Source organism: Eleutherodactylus coqui, chromosome 6 (assembly GCF_035609145.1).
Source record: "Eleutherodactylus coqui strain aEleCoq1 chromosome 6, aEleCoq1.hap1, whole genome shotgun sequence".
In the NCBI taxonomy this organism is placed as follows: Eukaryota; Metazoa; Chordata; class Amphibia; order Anura; family Eleutherodactylidae; genus Eleutherodactylus; species Eleutherodactylus coqui.
This window is the reverse complement of record NC_089842.1, coordinates 238,827,053-238,841,999: the sequence shown is the minus strand read 5'-3', so window position 1 is coordinate 238,841,999 and position 14,947 is coordinate 238,827,053. Positions and strand designations below refer to the sequence as shown.

Genomic DNA, 14,947 nt, shown 5'->3' with positions numbered 1-14,947 from the left:
AGGCGAATGCTGGAAAAATTAGTTAGATAACAGTATAGGCGAGGGCCAGAAAAATTGGTGTACCAAGAATACAAGTGCACACCTGAAAAATTGCTTAACAGCCAGGGCAGGGGAAACCCGTAAACATTTTTTAAAAATACAGCTCGCTATTGCTTAATTTGTAACAGAGCCTGAAGGCAGTACTGTGAAAAAAATTGGTTTCTGTTAAAGTATCAATACTTTTGAAACTTTGAAAAATTGTAAAAAAATTATAAACAGAGCCTTTTGGGCCGCAGAAAAATTGGCAGTTCAGCGTGATGCTGTTTTAGGAGGAGGAGGAGTAATAATATCCGAGAGTGATTGACAAAGCTAATTCCCCCTTTTTTTCTGGTGATAGAGAATGCTTTTCTTCTCCTGTTGCAGCAAAAAGAATCATTAGGTTCCGCTGCTTTCTGCAGAAGTCTGGGGAAATCCGGACTTTGTTCATTTTTCTGAGTGTAAGCATGTCGGCCCTGGCAGTTGACAGGCGGGTACGCTTATCCGTGATGATTCCCCCAGCTGCACTAAACACCGTCTCTGACAAGACACTAGCGGCAGGGCAGCGCCTCCAGGGCGTACAACGCAAGTTCATGCCACGTGTCTAGCTTTGACACCCAATAGTTGTATGGAGCAGAGGCATCAAGGAGGATGGTGGTACGATCGGCTACGTACTCCCTCACCATCTTTTTACAGTGATCCCTCCGACTCAGCCTTGACTGGGGAGTGGTGACACAGTCTTGCTGGCAAAGGCCTTGGAGAGTTTTCCTCTGCCTGCGCTGGACAGGCTGCCTGATCTCCGTGCCTCCCCTGCTACTTGGCCCTCGGAACTGCATCTTCTACCCCTAGTGCTGTCAGATGGAAACTTTAGCATCACTTTTTCCACCAGGGCCCTGTCGTATTTCATCTCTCTCGTACCCCTTTCTTCTTCGGGAATGAGAGTGGAAAGGTTCTCCTTATACCGTGTATCGAGAAGGGTGTGAACCCAGTATTCTGTGTTGGCCAGAATGTGTCTAACGCGAGGATCACAGGAAAGGCAGCCTAACATGAAGTCAGCCAGGTGTGCCAGGGTCCCAGTATGCAACACATCCCTGTCCTCACTAGGAAGATGACTTTCAGGATCCTCCTCCTCCACAGCCCATACACGCTGAACAGATGAGAGGCAAGCAGCATGGGTACCCTCTGCAGTGTGGTCGGCTGTCTCTTCCCCATCCTCCTCCTCCTCCTCCTCCAAAATGCGCTGAGATATAGACATGAGGGTGGTCTGGCTATCAAGCGACATACTGTCATCCCCCGTCTCTGTTCTAACCACAAAGTGTCGGCCTTTATGCTTTGCAGCGAACTTCTCAGCAGGCAAAGCAGCAGGATGGTAATGCTAATGATGGCCGCATCGCGGCTCACCATCTGGGTAGACTCCTCAAAGTTTCCGAGGACCTGGCAGATTTCTGCCATCAATGCCCACACCTCAGAAAAGAATTGCGGAGGCTGACTACCACTACGCCACCCATTGTTGCAGCTGGTATTCCACAATTGCTCTACGCTGCTCGTACAGCCTGGCCAACATGTGCAGCGTAGAATTCCAGCGTGCGGGCACGTCGCACAGCAGTCGATGCTCTGGCAGCTGGTCCTCAGGATGTCAGCGTCCATGGTGGACTTGCAGAAATGTGCACAGATGCGGCGCACCTTGCCGAGCAGGTCAGACAAGTGGGGGTAGTTTTTCAGAAACCGCTGAACCACCAGATTGAAGACGTGGGCCAGGCATGGCTTGGTGTGAGGCTGCCGAGCTGCAGAGCCGCCACCAGTTACGGCCGTTATCACACACGACCATGCCCGGTTGGAGGCTCAGCGGCGAAAGCCAGAGGTCAGTCTGCTCTGTCTGCCTCTTGTCATCTAAGCTGATTACTTTCAGCATGGATTGCTGACTCCTGCCCACCGCTGTGCTGCAGTGCCGCGCGCTACCGACTGCTGGCGATGTGCTCACACTTCTTAATTGAGAGGTAGACGTGTGGAGGAGGAGGGGGAGGGTTTGGAGGAGGTGGCATAAAACGCAGCAGATACTAGCACCGAGGTAGGCCCCGCTATTCTGGGCTTGGGTAGGACTTGAGCGGTCCCAGGCTCTGATTCGGTCCCAGCCTCCACCAAGTTCACCCGATGTGCCGTCATGGAGATATAGTGGACCTGCCCGCCAGTACTTGTCAACATGTCCATGGTTAAGTGGACCTTCCCAGTAACCGTGTTGGTGAGGGCACGGACGGCACAACGTGAAAAATAATGGCCAGTGGGGATCAAGTAGCGCGGGACCGCCGCTGCCATCATGTTTTTCAAAGCCTTCGTTTCCACAAGCCTGTATGGCAGCATCTCCAGGCTGATTCATTTGGCAATGTGCATGTTTAAAGCTTGTGCATGCGGGTGGCGGCGTTATTGCGCTTTTGCTCCAACGCTTGTATTAGCGACAGCTGAACGCTGCGCTGAGAGACATTGCTAGATGGAGTGGAGGACGGTGGAGGTGAGGGTGTGGGTGCAGGCCGGGAGGCGCTCGTGCCTGTGTCCTGGGAGGGGGTTTGGATCTGTGTGGCAGGCTGGGGCACAGGGGAAGAGGCAGTGGTGTGACCCGAAGGTGGTGAATGTCCTTCATCCCACCTTGTGGGCAGCTTGGCCATCATATGCCTGTGCATGCTGGTGGTGGTGAGGCTGGTAGTGGTGGCTCCCCGGCTGATCTTGGTGCTACACAGGTTGCAACCCACTGTTCGTCGGTCGTCCGTGCTCTCACTAAAAAACATCCATACCTTTGAACACATAGCCCTCTGCACGGAGGCTTGCCGCGAGGGGGTGCTTTGGGAAACAGTTGGGGGATTCTTCACTCTGGCCCTGCCTATACCCCTGGCCACTCCACTGCCTCCTCCAACCTGTCCTGCTGCTGCACTTGCCTCCCCTTCTGAAGCCCTGTCCTCAGTAGGCCTAGCAAAACAGGTGGGGTCAGTCATCTCATCGTCCAGCTGCTCTTCCTCCAAATCCTCTGTGCGCTCCTCCCTCGGACTTACTGCCCTTACTACTACCTCACTGACAGACAACTGTGTCTCATCATCCTCACCCACAAAAAGCTCTTGAGACAGTTGCCGGAAGTCCCCAGCCTCATCACCTGGACTCCTGGAACTTTCCAAAGGTTGGGCATCGGTTACAACATACTCCTCAGGTGAGAGAGTAACCATTTTTTCCCACTCATGGCAAGGACCCGAGAACAGTTCCTGGGAGTCTGCCTACTCAGAATATGTCATTTTCATGGAGTGAGGAGGCTGGGAGGAAGGAGGAACAGCAGCCAGAGGATTCAGAGTTGCAGTCCCTAGGCCGGGAGTAGTGGACTGCGTAGAAGACTGGGTGGTCGATACATTGCTGGACGCATTTTCTGCCATCCACGACAGGACCTGCTCACACTGCTCTGTTTGTAATAAAGGTCTACCACGCGGACCCGTAAATTGTGAAATGAAGCTGGGAACCCCAGAAACTTGCCTCTCTCCTACTCCTGCAGCAGCCGACTGTGATTCACCATGCCCAGGAACTCTGTGCCCACACCCTCACTTGGACGTCCACATCCTCGACCTCTACCCCTACTTCTCACCATGGCGGATTAAGAATAGAGCAGGGCCCAAATAAATTACCCCACTATACTGCACTGACAACTGTGGCTTAATTCATTGCACACAGAGACTTGTAGATAGCGGAGGTTCTATGCTATGATTTGAAAAAAGTAACCCGCTGTCTTGCGCTGATACCGAGGGGTAATTTACCGCTCGCAGAGACTTGTAGATAATAGAGGCTGTGTGGAGTGGGAGAAGACTGTAATGCCAGTGGATAGTGCTGGTAACTGCGGCTATCTTAATCCCACCAAGGAAAGGGTATTGTGAGACGCTCTGCACAGCGGCAGAGCTGAAATACTTTGCAGTGGCCCAGGAAATATTACGGTACTGTTTAGCAGTGAGACCTCTGTCTAATGCACTGCAGACACAGAACGGTATAAACGAAGTCGTTTGCAGTAGGTTAGGAAATATTTGAGTGCAGTTACACGGTGAGAGCTGGTTGTACGGCACTGCAGGCTGAGAACGCTATTACTGAAAGGCTGGGAACTGGCCTAGATGCGTAATACAAAAATGTATGCACTACTACTCCCAGCAAGCCACAACTATAATACACACGGTCAGATGTAGCCCTAAGAAGGAGCTTTGGGGTTCTTGAAGACAGGATCCTACTCTAACACTTTCCCTATATAAGCAGATCTTTCCCTAAACTCTGCATAATACACTGCAGACTGAGAACGCTATAGTTGAATTGGCCTGCATTGCCCGAGATGAAAAAAAAAAATTGGTGCACTACTGTTTCCAGCCAGCCACAACAGTAATGCACAGTATGAAGAGTGAGTAGCCTTTAGAAGGACCATTGGGGTTCTTGAAGACTGGATCCTACTCTAACACTTTCCTTATATAAGCAGCAGCACTTTCCCTAACCTCTGCCAACATACGTCTGAGGCTAGCCACGGGCGGGACCACTTTAAGTACTCGGCGGTCACCTGATCGGCCCAGCCACCCACTACTGTTGGCAAGCAGAGGGCTGGCATGTCACAGCAGGAAGTGGTAATGCCTTCCCCGTATGTCTATTAGCTAGAAAATGGCACTAAACATGTGGGAAAGGAAATGCAATTGACTCGAGTACTGCGTGGTGTTCGTCTCGAGTAACGAGCATCTTGAGTACCTTAATGCTCGAACAAGCATCAAGCTCGGACGAGTGTGCTCGCTCATCTCTAATTAGGGCCACAAAGGGTATGTTTCTGAACACAGGACAAACATGAGTATCCATTTTGGGGTGTAAATCCTCATTTTCTTGTGCACTATAGAAAAAAAAACTGCCTTTAAAATGACGTGTTTGCAAAAATATGAAATTTAATTTTTTTCTCCTCTAAATAGCATTAATTCCTGAAAAAAAAACTGTGTGGTAAAAATACTCATGACACCCCTCAGTGAATACATTAAGTCATGTAGTTTTTAAAATGGGGTCATTTGTGGGGGTAGCTATCATTCTGACCCCTATGAGCCTTTGCAATCTTGGCTTAGAGCAGGAAAGCAAAGTGTTCCTCAAAATGTTGATAATCAATGTTAAATTTGTATGTCTCCTATATGGTTAAAAAAAAGTGAAAGCGTTTCAAATGTGCATCCAAAATAAAGTAAACACAGGGAAATATATATTTTATCCAAAGTGTGTACAGTACGTTTGCACATATTTGAGATATTGCAATTGAAAATTTGAAAAAATTATAATTTTTTCAAAATTTTCCAATTTTGGCGCTTTTAATAAATATGAATAAATTCTTTTGGTCTATTTTTACCACCTAAATGAAGTCAATATGGGGTGAAAAAACAATGTCAGAATTACTTGGATATGCAAAACCTTTACAGAGTTTTTCTATGTTAAAGGGAGACATGTCAGATTTCCAAAAATTGGCTCCATCACTAAGTCGCAAACAGGCTTCATCACTAAGAGGTTAAGGGCCTCCTGCACATGAGTGTGACGTTTTAACGCTCGCAAGAGCATGACGTAATTGTGCTCTGAATGGAGCTGTATCATGTCCTCTCACAAGCTTAATTTTTTTTACTCTATTTAATTTCCATATACCTTATTACTGTATGACTCCTGTTTTTGACCTTTACCTACTGTAGGGGTGCGCTGATGCCTGAAGTAAGAAGGAAAACACCCACAGGTGTGGTCAGTGCTATAAAAAAGGGTTGTTCCCACTACAGAGAGAAAGTGCCGGGCTGCCAGGCCCAGTGTGACAGCTCAGGAGTGCTGTAGGGCTGCCAGGCCCTGTGTGTGGCTAGGAAGGCCAGAGGTGGACAGGGAGATGCCCCTCACCTCAACACCAGAGACAGTGTGACAGCTCAGTGGAGCTGGGGCTGCCAGGCCCAGTGTGTGACTAAGAAGGCCAGAGGTGGAGAGGGAGACGCCCCTCACCTCCACACCTAGGAGAGGTGTGTGGTTGGGAGATCCAGGCTGCGGTGATTCCCTTTGTGAGCGGAGAGGAGCTGTGGACAAGGTGCTGCGAGAGGTAGCAGGACCCCTAAAGTACGCCTGTCCTGGGACTAAGGGTCTGAAGGCACGACAGACTGAGGACCAGCTGCGCTCTGGACATTCACAGGTCTGTGAGACTCTATGGACTTATATGGTCTCCTCAGCTGAGGATTTATCTGCTTGCCCTACGGACTGTAAAGGGTTAAAACTTGAACAGAGACTTTTGTTGTTGCAATCATTTATTATTTATCTGGAGACCCAGTCATTTATGTTGCTGTTTAAGATTGTGTGAATAAAGTGCAAGTAAAGAAGAGAAGTGACAGTTTGGCGTGATATGTAACCCCCGTGTTGTCACACTACATACTAAGCTTTCTCAGATTTTGCTTGTGCTAACCTTGGAATAGTCTTTGACTTTGATTAACCTGATTGCCACATGCTCTAACCTTCTGCCTGTTTCTCCATTTTGCATGAACTCCACCTATCCTGTTCTCAGCCTCTTATATGGACTACGTCACTGGCTGTACCTCCAGTACTATGTTATCGTGCCTCTGACCTATTTGTGTCAGCTAGCGTTGTGCTGAGTCTTCTTCTGCGGTATTAGTCTACGGGCCCCTCCAGCAAAGACAAGATCCACTAGAAAGGTGTGAAAGGATGAAAACAAGGAGGCCCCTAAGTGCAGCCCTCAGTGTAGCCCAAAGTAAATCGGGCAGTGGCACAGAGGGTCTACACCTGCTGCATGACAAAATGTACAATCCTCAATAAAGGTCACCCAGGAAGATAGGCAGCCCCTAGACTAGACTGGTAATACTCTTTAGTACTCTTGTACACTAACATATAGTATCCAAGGCTCCATGAATGTACAGCTCTACATTGTTCCATCTAATGTGAAGGTTTTATTGATAATGACCGCAGTGTTATTGTTCTACAATCAATTTGTCATCAATAGATATAAATTATGTTTATATATAATGTTTTTGAAACATGAGAACAGGAAATATTGTAAAAATGTTTTTTTTTTGTTATTTTTTAATATTGTACTATATCAAAAATAATTCTTAGGGCTACTAAAAACAGAGGGCATCTGGGAAGACCACTCAGAAAGCTGTTGAAGGTTAATGACTGGGCTATATTCCTATGGACAGACTTTTCTTATACATTGTTTTGGTAAATGATGCCCTACTTTTTTGAAAAGTGAAGAAGTTTATTGTCTTTACACTAGAGATATATGAATAGACATATGAATAGTACATTTTTGTAGCAGAGTAGGAGATCAGTGTCTACATAATGGCTGTAGCTGGCTAAATGCACCCTAGTGGCTCGTCCTGGGTACCAGCTTCATTCTAATGACTCACTTTTGGGCATTCTGGTGGCCAACCCTACTGTACTGAGGTGACAGGTGTTGCGTTGGCTTAATGGGAAAGTCATTGTGATATTCTCTTTGGTTTCCAATGTCCTCTATATTGTACACTCATGTCTCCTGGCACTGGTGAATATAAGAAGAAAATGGATATACGGTAAGAAATTAATCTGGATGAGATATTATAATGTTTAGAACCAATTTAAGGTATTAAATATGTGTTCATTATTTGAATCACAGCTCACATGATAAACACCTTTACAGTATAGCAAACATATAATCAGAGGCAGCATCCACGGCAGTCCATTTCAGATATAAGGAACTTTAGTCCATGTTGGTCCCACAAGCAGCAATATATAGATGCAGCAGAAATGACACAGCGACGTTTCGATCTAAACAGATCTTTGTCAAACCTGTAGGCCTCCCTCCCACAGGGCGTTTTGTACAGCGTTTAGCGCTGCCTTTTCAGCGCAGCACTAAACGCTGTACAACACCCCCATTCATTTCAATGGGGCTGCTCACACAGGGCTGAAAACGCAGCGCCTTCCAAGGCTGCGCTTTGACAGCGTTGCATGTTCTATTTTGGGGCGTTTTCAGCCATGCGTCGCCCATTAAAATGAATGGGCAGCAGTTTTAGCACTGCTGAAAACGCGGCAACACTTGGTGCCACGTTTTTGGCAGCGTTAACCGCTCGCCGATTTTCGGGGTGAGGGCTTGCAATAGAAGCCCTACCCCGAAAATCTGCCCCAGCTAGGTAGAGAGAAAAAAAGAAGGTTAATACTCACCTAGCCGCTGCAGTCCGGGTCGCCGCCGCTGGTCTCTGCCGCTGATCCGGGCTTCCCCTGCATTCACAAGTCTATTACCCTAGGCCAGGTTTGAGAACCCCGCCTCCGGCAATAGAGTGCTGTGATTGGTTGTCGGCACGCTCGATGCCCAATCACAGCCCTTCATTGACTGTCTCAGCCAATCAGCGCCGGCAAGCTCTGATTGGCTGAGACAGTCAATGAAGGGCTGTGATTGGGCATCGAGCAAGCACCGACAACCAATCACAGCACTCTATTGCCGGAGACGGGATTCTCAAACCTGGCCTACGGCAATAGACTTGGGAGTGCCGGGGAAGCCCGGATCAGCGTCAGAGACCAGCGGTCGCGACCCGGACTGCAGCGCTAGGTGAGTGTTACTTTTTTTTTTCTTTTCAGCATTCTTGGCTGCATTTAAAGTATGCCAGCGCTGCTGAAACGGGGCGGAATCTGCCGTAACGCAGCGTTGAAAAACGCTGCGTTTCTGCAAACGCCCTGTGTGAGGGAGGCCTTACAGTATAGAATGTTTTTTGTTACAGAAAGCTGATTATAAAACAATCTCTTTTTTAAGGGAGATCCTGATAATCCATTGACTTTTATGTATGAGCAGCTCTCAATAATATTTGAGTTTCACCATTATTTATATTGCATCCTTGGATTCCACTGTGGAGGTTGATTTTTAAGTCTATTCAGTTCTGAATAAGTAATTTCATCCTATAAAAAGAGATAAAAATGTTACTCAATAATTTGGTGTGATTCCTTTAAAAACTGTAGAAGATATATAAGGGGATACCCAACAGAAACATGAAACTTCTTCTGGTGGGCGAGACTTCTGTTGCTAGGTGAATGTCTCTGCAACCCCTCTGGGGTGGTATGTTAGCTGACATTGTTGGGGAAGGTTACGTTGCTGATTACTGGAGCCGAACAGAACCTTCCCCGTGGGTTCTGCAGGCATTTGTCTAACAACAGAAGCTTGTTCTAGTAACACCTCGCCCATCAGAGAAATAAATCCTGTACCCTTTCATACTTTGCTTTAGCGCACCCTACAGACTCTAAGCTCACTTAACGTATGTTCTGATATCACATGTTAGTTTAAGCTTTTGAACATAGAACCTGAAAAAGTTGCTTATTGGTGATATATTAATGGGCCAGGGATATGTTAAGCAAAGATTTGAGATAGTCTTTGAATAAATGTGGACTTGATGAAGGCAATAGTCTTTGGTCTTAACCTTTATTCTACACTGCTCAAAAATATCAACACAACACTTTGCTCTAAATAATTTAAGAACCACTTAAAGCACATATTGGAGCTCAATGGAAGAACGATTCGAGTTTAAGATCCAGGGTTCCAAAGAGAACAGGTCGCCAACAGCAGATCTGACAATTCTGGTGCATATGATGAGTTGCACGGGGCTGGACTGTGAGCACAGGTCCCACTACTTGATGTCGAACTCTCACGTCACCCTCATGGTGTCTGTTTCTGACAGTGTGTTCAGAAACATGTAGACCAGTAGCGTGCTGGAGCTCATTTTGTAGTGCTCCAATGGCGCTCCTCTGATCCTGATGCTGGGTTGATACACTTCCACGGCCCTGTCCAACTCTTTTCATGTAAGTCCACTCAGTCCAGTGGCTCTGGGGTCTCTATGCCCACACTACCGGTCCTATTACCCAGGCTGCGGGGGTGCGGCGCAGAGGAGCCCTGGTCTTGGTGACCTTTCCTGGCTGCCTTTATCTGGTACGCTGGCTCTGGGCATGTTCTGCCGTGTGCAGGGAGCGTGCGCCTAGTTAGCTGGGTTGCTGGGGATGTGGTGGGTTACCACCCTGCCGCGTCCCCATTGCCATGACACCCTGGCACGCTTGCTCTGCACTCATTGCTGGATGTCTGCTCTCTGCTCTGCAATCACTACTCGATGTCTGGATCTCTGCTCTGGACTCACTGCTTAATGTCTGGGACCTGCTTCTGTCAGGCTCCCTGTCCTAATCAGCTGCTGGGGCAGAAGTTCTGACAGCATTTTAACTGCTTAGTTCCTTCAGACCTCTGCCAATGTTTGTTAGGTCTTCTGCTGCACTCACATTCCATGGATTTGACTGACTCCTTGTTTGACTTACTTGCTTGGACCCTGACTTCGCCTGGCCCCTTGTTGCTGACCCAGATTACCTGACCAGCCTCTGTGTCATGCTTATAGTCTGACTCTTTGCCCCTCATTTAATGGCACTAAGACCCAATGTCCACAGGCAAATTTGATTTGCGGAATCTGATCAGGACACCCACGCGGGAGATCCACAAATCAAGCCGCCCATAGAGGAGCATGGGTGTCCACAAATGGATTAGAAGCATGCAGATTTGATTTGTAGACCTTTTAGTCTGGAAAACAAATTGAAGCATGCTCTATTTTTCTGAGGATCCCGCAGGGACGGTTTCCATTGAAGTCAACGGAAGCCGTCTGATCCGTGGCACACCCACAGCTGCCACACGGATCCGTGGGAAAGCAAAACATTTAAAAAAGAAACTGTACTGCGCATGTCCGATGGTGAGCCGTGGGAACTATGCGCAGTACAGCAAACCTGGAAATGGAGGGATCGCCGCTGTCAGGAAAATCAAGTAAGCAGGGCTCACTGGTCACGGGATTCCTTGCACGGAATCTGAGCATACTGTGGACATGAGGCCTAAAGCTGGTGAAATAGATTCCCAATCACTTCTGCTTCATAACTGGACAGATTGTTATCCTTGAAGACTAAGTAACGGCAGTGATGCCTAAGTGTGCTTTTAGTTTTTTCGAGTAGTGTGTATATATATGTTACGATCGTGACCAAGAGGGACTGGGTACACACACAGATTTCTGGCAAACTGACCCTGTACTACAGGGAGGATGAACTGGTCCTACCTGAGCGGGGACATTGCCCCAATAAGGGCAGCCCAGCGGTCTTTGGATCTCGGCCCTAGCTGATCCTAGGAGCCACGCACTAGAACAGGATGCATTCACATGCCACATGATAGGGACAGAACAACAGGATACACAGAGCCAGAATACACAGCATACAGCAGCCACAATGCAAACACTAATAAATGATAAGCTGAATATAAATGCGAGGTGTTAGTTCGTACATTGGCCAATGAACTTAAGCTGCAAGCCCCGGCAAGGCCCCTCGTATCTTGCAGTCCCTACACTAGCAAGACACATCTACTAGAGGGCCCTAGGGGCCAACCTAGTGTAGACATACCAAACAAACTCAGCAGACCAAACTGACACAAAATAAAGGTACAAACGGACATGAACTGCAAGGCACAGATCACACAGCAAGCTGCAACAAAACACAAATAGCAGGTCACACAGCAAACGTCAACATACAAGGATTCATGATTGCTCACCCTGAACACCAGAACAGAGACTGACCAGGAGCTGGGTTTATATGTGAGCACAGACCCAGGAGATTGGCTAGCAGGAAGTACCACACCCAGCTAGCTCAATCAATTAACCCTGTGAGAGCTGTGCTGCTAGGAAGCTTAGAACTACAGATCCCAGCATCACACGTAACAATATACAATGTATGTTATAAAGTTACATCAGTCATATTATTGCTTTCCATTATATATGGAATTTTAATAGCTGAAATATGAAAAAGAGTACAAACTTGTATATATTGACCAATTTAAAATATGCTACAAAACATAAATAATTTGTGTGCAGTAAGAGGGCAACTTATGTAGAAAACTATCATTTCAACATTTCTCAGTTGTGTATATCTTACCTGTGTACCTGAGACTCAGGATGAGATAAATAGACAACATCAACACCAATAAAGCCCCAGCAGTCACCACCCGTATCAGGAAGCTTTGACATTTAGATATGCCAACATATCGATGGAACTTATCTGTAGAATGGTCGGACACAGAATGTGTTAGATCAAACTTAAAGTTGAATGTTCTTTGTCTGGTTAAAAACATGCGTCCTATTCAAACTCATCACTGTCCTCCTGAAGTTTAAGCTAAGGACACTTAAGCCCAATGTCTATGGGCGGATTTAATTTGCGGAACCCGTGCGGGGCACCTGCGTGGGAGATCCACAAATTAAGTCACCCTTAGGGATGCATTAGCATCCGCAAAACAGTTGAAAGCATGCGGTTGTAATTTTTTCCCGGCGTGTGGATCGCTCACACGGGAAGAAATCGTGGCATGCTCCATTTTGCTGCGGATGCCGCAGGGACGGCTTACATTGAAGTCAATGGAAGCCGTCCAATTCGCGGCACATCCACAGCTGCCACTGTGGACATGACTCAGATCTGCGAGAAAGCAGGAGATTTTAACAAAAATTGCACGGCACATGCACCCGGCACCTCGGCTGGCGCTGGCATCCGCCATACTGGAGAAAGAAGATCCGGTCAGCATGGAGGAGACCCGTACTGGATCTGTACAGGTAAGATAATGTTTTTTTTTGTCCATGGTCTGCAGGCACGGCTGGATTCTGCTATGGGATTTAGCAGATGGAATCCATGTGTGCAAGTGGACATGAGACCTTAGTGTCTGATATGGTGCTAATTGCAGATATACTAGTTTGACAAAAGTATTGGGTCACACGTAGAAGATGATGAAATTCAATTTAATTTACAATTTTCAATATGGTCGTTTTAACTAAATGACAGCAGTAACCTTCCTAGGCCGCTTTCCACCAAATTCCCATAGACGTATAGAGGAAATTGCCTCAATTTCTTAAGGAGAGCTTGAGATAATGATGCAAGAGATGATCGGCGTGTTGGGCATCCATAGATACGATGTTCTAGTTTGCCCAAAAGATGCTCAGTGGGTTTGAGATCCAGACTTTGGGCTGGTCAATGAAAACCACACTCCAGGCAGCCGCCACACCCAATTGTGCCCATCTGATCAAAAGATTTGGCTATCCACAACACTTGATTTCACTCATTTACAGTCCAAGAATGTCACTCTAAGCACCATTGCAGGTTTGTGTTTAGCCTCTTGTCCATGGTAACCCTTGTAATTCTCTTTGGGTTGGGTATGGGGTAATAGATGTTTTGTTCAAAGGCCTGTGAGACCAAATGAGTGATTGTTTTTTTAGATGATGTATGTAGTGCCTTCACAGCTCATTCAAGGATTCATTGTCCACGTTCCGTCAGTTTACAAGGTCACCCCAAATGTGGCTGCATTGAATATATACCAGATGTTTTCCATTTCCGAATAACATTCTTAGTAGTGGACTCTGGAAGGTTCAAAAGCACTGCAATGTCCTGTACTGTTTGGTGGCTCAGGTGACATTCCACCACCACACCCCATTAAAAGTCTATCAACTCTACACCTCATGACATTCTATTGTTTTTTGTACAAGGATATGCCTGTGTGATACTCTACTTTATACCAAGTGTTTACATGTCAGATTTGAATATCCAATTTGCCTGATAGGTCAAGATCGGTGGGGTCCCAATACTTTTGTCAACATAGTGTATATTGTTTCGGGAACTTAATTAAGACTGGATCTCAACAACGTAAGTTTCCTAGTCTTCAAATTTTCTTTATATTAACTACTGAAGATCAGACAGACTTCTCAATACATACTTAAAGGAATATCTATTTTTCTGGATTTTTAAATGACCTCAGACACAAAAGAGTATTTAATATCATATTGTGGGGGAGGGGATAAAAACAAAATATACCTCCAACACTTTAAATAATTAGAGCCAAACACCATGTAACAGTATAAGTCAATGCCCATTATTTCATGGACAAGCCATGGAATACAGTAGGTTCTTGAATTTTATTACCACCTCCCTGCTAGGATCTGTTGTTACCTTGTCCTGGGATTTCCCAGTGGACACTGATAGGAGAGGATTGTAACCAGACTTCACAAGTCACCTTCTCCCCGTGGTTCCAGTTGTCCTTGGGAAATGTGATGGAGTTCATCACAGTCCATGTTCCATCTGATTCCTCTTTAGAGATGATCCATCCCTTGTGATATGTTCCTGAGATGTTCCAGTATAGATGGACTATATCATTAGCCGCAAGCACTACACAGGTCAGCTGTAAAGGGCTATGAGGAATATGGGCCTGGAGATGTCCAAGAATATTAATTGAGCTTCTGGAGGTGGACCTATCTGCAAATATATGATGGTGGCAGCACTGAATAAACTGTATAGTGTCCATAATTTATACATGCGTAACAGCAAGTTCTTTGATGTAGACATATGGTCACTATGTAGTCAACATGGTAGCAGTATGTGCTCAGATGTTGATATATTACTTTAAAGGGAAGGGGTCCCACAAATAGAACTATGGAAAGGGGATAAGTATTTGATTGCTGGGAGTCTGACCACTCAATCATAAGAACGGGGGCCCAGAGTGCCCCGAATAAATGCAATACTACCACTTGAGGAAGAACCTTTTTCATTGTTTGCACATTTGTTGCAGACCCTCTGATATCCAGATATGGCCAGCACAGTGCGAGTAACAAGAGTTAAGGGCCAATAAAAATACAGTACTTGTTGCACAATTAGGGTGCATTCACACGAACGTATATCGGCCGAGCCGATATACGTCGTCCTCGTGTGCAGGGGGGGGGGGGGATGGAAGAGCCAGGAGCAGGAACTGAGCTCCCGCCCCCTCTCTGCCTCCTCTCCGCCCCTCTGCACTATTTGCAATGAGAGGGGGCAGAACGGGGCGGGGCTAAGTGACACGAATTAGCCCCGCCCCCGTCCTGCCTCTCCCCATTGCAAA

The 14,947-nt window shown here is 46.6% G+C and overlaps 1 long non-coding RNA gene across 1 annotated transcript; it reads right to left on the bottom strand.

Moving 5' to 3' along the window:
• Positions 1-8,628: 8,628 nt before the first annotated feature.
• On the bottom strand, positions 8,629-14,107 carry LOC136631648 (uncharacterized). The gene is made up of 3 exons (XR_010793078.1): positions 14,026-14,107; positions 11,977-12,099; positions 8,629-8,940 (listed from the first exon to the last, which is right to left on the bottom strand). It is a non-coding gene; the product is annotated as an uncharacterized lncRNA (long non-coding RNA).
• Between the last annotated feature and the right edge of the window lie 840 nt (positions 14,108-14,947).